Consider the following 8,381-nt stretch of genomic DNA (forward strand, 5'->3'; position numbering starts at 1 on the left):
TCTTCACAAGAAAAATAGATTAGAGGAACCTTACCTTTGTATTTCCCTTTACCTCTTGAATGTTTCCTTGCTAGTAGAGCTTCAACCACCTCAAGATCACTATCTAAACTTTGTTCTGATTCTTCTTCACTAATTGATTGAGAATCCTTTATCTTCTTGCCTTTCTCCTTAAGTGAAAACTTGGCTTCAAATGTTGATTCAATATTTTTGGTGGTTAGAACATAATTATCATAGTTATCTAGCTCAAATGTAGTCAATCTTCCAACTATGGGCTCTAAATTTATCTTATGATTTGCTTCACATCTTCTGTCTTGAATTGTGGAAACTTTGATTGCATAAATGGGAAGTAGTGTTCTAAGAACTTTACTTATAACTATTTCCTCTTTGACATCTCCTCCATAAGCTTTGATTGCACTAACACTTCCTTTGACTCTTTCAACATATTTTGCAATGTTTTCATCTTCTCTCATCCTCATCTGATCAAATTGACCTCTTAAATTTTTTGCTTTGGGTATTCTTATATTATCATCACCTCCATAGATTTCTTTTAGTTTGTTCCACATTTCAAAAGCATTTTTACAATCCTTGATATCATCAAATTCTCCATAACTTAGGGAAAATGCAATATCTATCATCATGTTTTTGTGAGTCTTGTTTTCAGTAATATCATTGACAGATAATGTGCCAATAGGTTTTGCATATGCTTCATCTAGATATTTCAGTCCTATATCTCCAATGGAAGCTAGATGACATCTCATCAGTCCCTACCATGCTGAGAAGTTGTCCCTATTAAGTGTTGTAATTTCCCTCTTGTAAGACACCTTCATCATTAGCTTAGATCCTTGAAATCTTTTCCTACAAGCACCAAAAGCTCTGATACCAATTGTTGGAAATGTAGATGGAGTAACTAAGAGGGAGGGTGAATTAGTTACCACAAAAACAAATCCATAGATCCCTTAGATGTCAAACAAGTTACTTACTATTGTCACTCAGTAAACATTCACAAAAATGTTTTAACTCGATAGGTTAACTTGTCATTGATCTTTAAGCATTCACAAATATTAACATGCAAGCAAAAGTAAATAACATGAACACAAGAGACACTAGATTTAATGTGGAAACCCAATATGGAAAAAACCACCAACTAGCTACCAATTTTCACTCTTCTAAAGTGAGCCTTGTTAGGATCCAACCCTATTAAAGGTTACAAAACACACTGTTAGGTGTGACCTAGTTAGAGGATCTAATCACCCTATTAGGAGTGACCTTGTTAGAGGTCTTTAGAATAATTTAGTAGAACTGTCCAACTTGTTAGAGGATTTACAAAATGGCTATTAAACCAACTCTATCAAGAGATTTTGGAATCATTGCTATAATGGATATAAAGTAACAATGAAATGACTTGAATAAGATGCAATTGAATTTACTGATTATAGATCTCTATTCTACACCTTTAGATCATCCTTGATCAAATATAGCTATGCTTCTCCTTAATGATCTCTAATCATCCTTCAAACTTTATTCTCGCAATAATCAGTCCTCCTCCACATTCATATCACATCAAATTCACCACACTTAAAATTTTCAACTTGACCTCCCATATTTACCATTCAGATTATCAAGTCCACTCAATTAAAAGTTACAATCACCTATAATCATTACCATAGTCAGCTGAAAATAATACTTAAAACAATTAAGCATTAATTAACAAATTCCTTTACTAGCCTGTTGGAAATCTAATTGAAAAGCTCATTGTTGTTGAAGATCAAAGAGGAAGATTGTTGTGAAAGATTGTTTTCAATAATTGTTTTTCCATTGATGTCAAACCTACTATTTGTAGACATGATATTTGCTTATAAGATTCATGTACTATCACTTAGTTGATTGATGAAGAGGATTTGATCAACAAGATGTAACAAGAGCACCTAAAGAAAGGTTTGAGTTATGATATTGTAATGAAGTGAATGAATTAGTTAAGACAATGATCAAGTAATTTATTGATGAAAAACTCAAAGATAAAGAGGTTGGTCATAGTTAGATACATTGAAAGAAGATGTTGTAACAAGGTTGATTACAAAGCTTTAACCAAGATCATTAGTGGGTGTCGAGCAAGTTAGTTGAAGCCAAGAAAATTCTTAGTTGATACCAAGTGATCTTCAAGTGCCAAGCAAAGATCAGGTGCCAAGCATCAGAAAATTTTTAGTATATGCCAAGTAATCTTTAGGTACCGAGCATCAGGAAAAACATAGTTAATGTCGAATAACACAATATGTGTCGAGCACCAGTATTTCAATAGTGCTGAGCTACTACATTATTTCAACTAATGAAGATTTGCCAAATCTAAGTCGACATAGTGGTTGCATTGAATTTTGTGAACAATTTGGAAGATAAGGATGGTGAGTTGTTGGCACAGAATCTTATGTAAACCATTTTTGGATGAATTCTAAAGGATTATTCAAGAAGCTTCTAGAGGAAACATAATATGGGATAGATACAATGTATCCTACCTAATCCATGTGAATTGAAATTAAAAAATAGAAGAATCAAACGGGCAAAGGAACTTCAAAACTTCTATTTAAGAAGTCATAGACCAAGAAGCAAGGAGCTGTTGATCCTGTTGCTACAAAAGTGTAAAAATTTGCAAAGTGATTGAAAGGGTGTCAAGGAGGAGACATCTAGGAGAAGGAAGAGCATAGAGGCTCTTCTTCTACAAATGATCATGAAGAGATGATTGCACTAGTACATTGAGTATGGGGACTCAAAAAGAAAAAGCTTGAAAGAAAAGACAAGTAGTTAAGAGTTGCAAAGATAGAAGGCTAGGCAAGGATATGAGCTGTGAAGTGATCTAAAATATATAAGATAAGTTTTATGTTGTACTTAGGTCAAGATTTTCTAATACTCTCTAGCAATTGTATTAGATTTAAAAATCCTATGGAATTAGGTTGGCCTAATAGCCATTTGTGAATCCTTTAATAGGGTGGCATTCCAAGTGAATGTTTTAAAGTCCTTTTACCTAGCCTACTTCTAACAGGGTGGTTAAATCTTCCAACGAGGTCACATTTAATAATGTGTATTGTAAGCCTTTAATAGGGTAGGCCTTTCATAAGGCATCACTTTAGAAGGGTGAGAATTGAGTAGCATGTTATTGGTGGTTTTTCCCAAATTGGGTTTCCTCATAAATCATTGTGTCATGCGTTGATTTCCTATGTGTTGTACTTGCATGTTGATTTATAGTAACTTGCTAATTAGAAAAGTTAAATTTTGTATGAATGAATGATTGAATGGATTTATCACACTCGGAGAAAAGTAAAAGGGACATCTAGACATTGAATAATTGATTCACCTCCCCCTCCCACTAAGTTATTCTAAAGAAATTCTAACAATTGGTATCAGAGCCTTCTGGTGATTTAGTTTCAATGTACTAGAATTTAGAAGATCAAGATGTCTAAGAGAGAATTTTGCAAGCTTAATAAAGACAACTTTGATACATGGTAGAGTTTGATGAAATTGCATCTTGGATCAATAGGTGACTATGCACAAACTTCCATTGGATCAGAGCATGTAACTCTAGTAGGACCCCTTACTACAGATGACTTAAACAAAAAGAAGGAACATAATCAAGCAATGTTGGAGATTGCCTCTGCACTTAGCTATGCTGAATATGATGATGTCAAAGCCTATGAAATTGTGTTCAAGATGTGGAAAACCCTATCAGATATCTATGTAGGTGATCAAAATGTCCAGAGAGAAAGGAGAGAAAGCCTAAGAGGGAAGTTTGTTGATATGAAGATGGAGGAAGGTGAAAATGCTGCTTAGTATGCTACAAGAATAAAAGAGGTGGTGAGTGCAATAAGGAGTCTAGGTGGTTAACTGGAAGAAGAAATATCCATCAACAAATACTTGAGAACTATGCCTCCTATCTATGCCATAAGAGTTTCAACCATTCAAGAGCTGAGGTGTGTACAAGGGAACACACTAACTTTTGAAGGAATAGTTGAAAGACTAATTGCATTTGAGCTATCCAATTTTGACAATTACAGACCTAAGAACCTTGTGTAATATCCCAAAATAGGCTCATTGCCATGATCACCAATTCTGGTATATTCTGACCAATCTTAAGACCTATTCTAATAGGCAATTCTTATTCTGCTACTCGCTACTTGACTTAATTGTCAAATGCTTGAAACCCTAATCTGCATTAATCAGACTCTTTATTTAATTCCTATAGTATTGACTTATATTAGTCACATTAAACTTATTGATTAAGATTTATTTAAATTATTAAGTATTTATACTTTAATTAAATTAAAATGTCACCTAAGGCTAATGTACTAAGGAATTAAATTTATTTAATTTAATAAATACGCCTATCTCAATTAATTAAAAGGAGCTATTTAATTAAATGGGGAAGGCATTTCTAATTAATTAAATGAAATTATTTAGTTAAATGGAGAAGCTACTTCTAATTAATTAAGTAAAGTTATTTAATTAAATAGGAAGTTATTCCTAATTAATTAAATAAAGTTATTTGATTAAATAGAAAAGTGCCTCTAATTAATTAAATCAAATTATTTAATTAAATAGAAAATATATTTATGAGAGCATATCTCATGTCATTAAATTAAATATCTCTCCTAAGTTCCTCTTTAGTTCAAAAATGGAAATTCCTAGTTTACTACTGATCTAATTAGAAGTGACCCAGATCACTTACTCTCACACTAAAGTTTATCTGAGCTGACTGACTCTTACACTCAGATATGAGCCAGTTAACTCCCTCTAATTTGGGAATCTTCCACCATAACTGAACCTCATCTTCAATCCTAACCATTGATTGAAATCGATCTCAACTGTTGGAGTATTTCAAGGAAATCTATTTAAGAGATCCTCATTTCTTCATTTGGGGGGATGAATTGAATTGCTATCGAAGTGTTGTTGAAATTCATAATCATATTTGTCACATTTGCTCACATTTTTCATACACTTGCATCCTTAGTTTAATTTCATTTTGTTCTTGGATTACATTGCATAGCTCATTTAAAATAATTTGCACATTCATCTAGACTAGCTACATTCATCAAATGCTTTGTTCTTAGAGGGTTTGGTTTCCTGCACCTCGATTCTGGGGATATTAACAGGAAAAATCCTTCTAGATAGAAGGCAACTAGTCGTCTTGTAGGATTTCTTTTGGATGAACAATCTCATGTTCATTCTAGGATGAATTCACACATAATGACCATGTTGAAGTGTGTGTGTTAGTATAGGCAAAAATTCATGCATACATTTCTAGCACCCACTATGGGGCCAAGAAAATCGATTTCTTAGGCCTTCTCTGCACTATTTTATTAGTTTTCAAGCTCTCTACCTATATGGTTCCGTACAAATTCAAGAATCTTCGCACGAGATAATCCATTTTTGTGCGAGGATTCTGAATCTTCACGTGAAGATTCTTTTCAGTTTACGCAAGAAAGTGCCCGAGCATGTGAACCTTCGTGTGGCACCTTATTTCTTCATGCAGGTTGTAAAAAGATTTCGCATGGCTCTGCTAGAGATCTCTTGTGAGATCTTGTAATAGTAGCCTCTGTTTCAAGCATTTTTACATAGCAATTTACTCAATTTTCTTAACATACTTTTCTTGGAATCTGTGTTGCTCTGTTTCTCTAATTTTTTGTAGCTTAACTATTGTTTGTAGGATTATTTGTCAAAGATTCTTTATACAACCCACTCAAACATGGACTAATGATTTAATTGTAGAACGATTGTGAAAGATACATTTGATGAAAACTATTTTTAGAACCCACAAAATAGCATGTTTTATTTATTGCTTCCAAAACATAGATTAATTAGAGGCTTGTGAACTTCCTAGGATGCAAGATAGAAGAATACAGGATTATGCTCTTCACCACTTGGAGGTCATGACCTAGGGTGAATCAGAAACCTAGACACTTCTGAAAGATGGCATTTTGAAGAAGGCAAGCAGCTTAGTGGTTCTATAGTACGAGTACTTTTCTATGAAGAGATGATGATTTCCTTTAGGGAATCATAATCTTGAGAAAGGGAAAGTCTAGATTGATTAAGCTAAGTCAGTAATTAACCTATTTTGTGTGTTTGGGTGAGAAAGTAAGGTAGAGGAGTATGCTCTTTCCCCTTGGGGGAAATCAGAAACTTTGACCCTTGTAATCAAACCATCAATTCGAGACAATCCTTTAGAGGGCTTGTCAGAGTGATCCAACCTCTGGGAATGACCCAAGTGAGCACACTCCTTTCATTGGAGATTCCAAATCACTATAATCAAGATGCTTTGTAGAGAAAAAGACTCCAAAGTTAGATTAATTTCTTCCCCTTGATTCTTGATATCACATATCAAGGGGAAGCTTTTTCTATGCACTGGTCGGCACTAGCCCCTAGCTTGTTAAGCAAGTAGTGTGTAGTTTTAGATGTTGGTGTGGGTTTCTGGTCTCAACTTTGCTTGTAGAGCCATCAAGAATTAATATGAATGGAAGCCAAGTAAAAACCTTGTAGTTAGAAGCCACCTGGCTCACCTTTGAAAGGAGGCATAATCTTTGTGCAAGGAGGGGGAAGAATCTCTCTTGTAGAACTCACCATAGGCATGCTACTCAGTGTTTGAAGGTGGTATACATGCTCGTCCCTTACCACAAGGGTGCTCATTCAACGTATACTATTGAATCCTTTGAATATAACAAAAACATGGGTGTCCTCTAAGAGGTGACAGGGTTGTGTGAGGTACATCCATGCACATAAGATGTGGGACAAATTTTTTGCCTTCTATACTAATTTTTGCTTTTAGGGATAAAAACATGTTTGTTCTTGAGTCATAAACAAGTCCAAAACTATCTACAACAAAAAAAGCTCAAGATTCCCCTATCCTGTCGAGTTGCTTTTCCCTCGGCAGGATTGTTTTTGACTACTCCTTACTTCCCACTATCTTGTTCAAACACATTGTCTTGATTGAATCCTAAAACATTGTCCAAATGTCTTATTGAGTTAACATTTCTATCTGTTCAATCTATTTGAACAGTCTAAAAATCTCTTCAAAATCGAACATTATTGTTATTCTGGTCCTAATTTTTGCGTAGACTTGTAGTTTTTTGTGCAAGAATTCATCTTTTTGCATGAGCCCATTTAGGTCTTCGCACGAGATCTTGCATATGCCTATGTGAAATCTTGCCTCTATCTTAACTATCCTATCATTTCTTCGTGCGAGACAAAAAGGTCCTCATGCAAAATTAAACTACTGTCATGAGTCTTTGGGCAATCTTGCGAACTTCCTCGTGCGACTTGCAGAGAATCTTCTCGTGAAATCTTGCTCTAAAATTGTCAAATCAGTCAATTTGACCAATCTACAATCTTTGTCTAGTTAGTTTCTTGCACTGAGTTATCCCTTTTTGTCTATGCACAGTCCTAAATTGTGGCATTTAGCTAAACCAATGATTTGTGATCAGCATTTTAACTAGTCTTATCTTTTACTTCTCTAGATTCTTATTTCTTAATGCTTGTCATACTCCATTTTATGATAATCATAACCTTTGGCTATTCTAGCCTTCAAATTAGACTACTCATGCCTTAGTATATGACTATCTTGTCTTACCCTATTCAGACTCAGTCTTAGTGCAGTCCTTGTCAAAGTTTTTGCTTCTTGTCATTGTCTATGACTATCACAACCAGGAGTGGCAACATGTTTTATCCTCTTAGACTTAGGCGGGGTCATGTTAGGGGTTGTAATCATGGTAGAGGTTGCTTACCTTTCATTACACAATCTATATCTAGTTTGACTAGTGAGGCATCTTCGTGATCCCCCTCACCTATCAGGTCACCTCAAATTCAACAAACATTTTCCATAAACCTGCAACAAATTAGGAATCCTTTGTATCAAGAGGATACTGGAACAGGTAGAGGCCCTGTATCACCAATCACAATGTCTAACTCCTTTTTTAGAGGACCTTCTAAAACACAACACATTGAAACTGAACATGTTCCTACAATTACTAATCATGAACCTGAACATGGTAGTAATAGTTGACATCAAGAACCACCCAAGAATGACAAAGAGAAAGAGAAAGACCATGACACTGATGAGGGCTAGGAAGAGGTGGAAATACTCCCTAAACACATAGAAAAATGTTGAAAAGACAAAAAATTTAAAAAGGTCATGGGAATCCCACTCAATGAAGAAAAAGAAAAGTACTTTCTCATACTTGCCCAAGAGGGAGCTAAGCTGCCCTCTCATTTCAATGTGGAAACCATTATCGCTCCTGAAGAAGAAACTAAGACTTCTAAACTCCAAAAACAATTGAAAATTATGCAAGACCAACTGGCTTAAATGATGCATGAGAAGGAGAAACCCACAAAAACATACACATTGG

This window comes from Cupressus sempervirens, chromosome 6 (assembly GCF_028749045.1).
Source record: "Cupressus sempervirens isolate cs-2001-9-10 chromosome 6, ASM2874904v1, whole genome shotgun sequence".
NCBI lineage: Eukaryota > Viridiplantae > Streptophyta > Pinopsida > Cupressales > Cupressaceae > Cupressus > Cupressus sempervirens.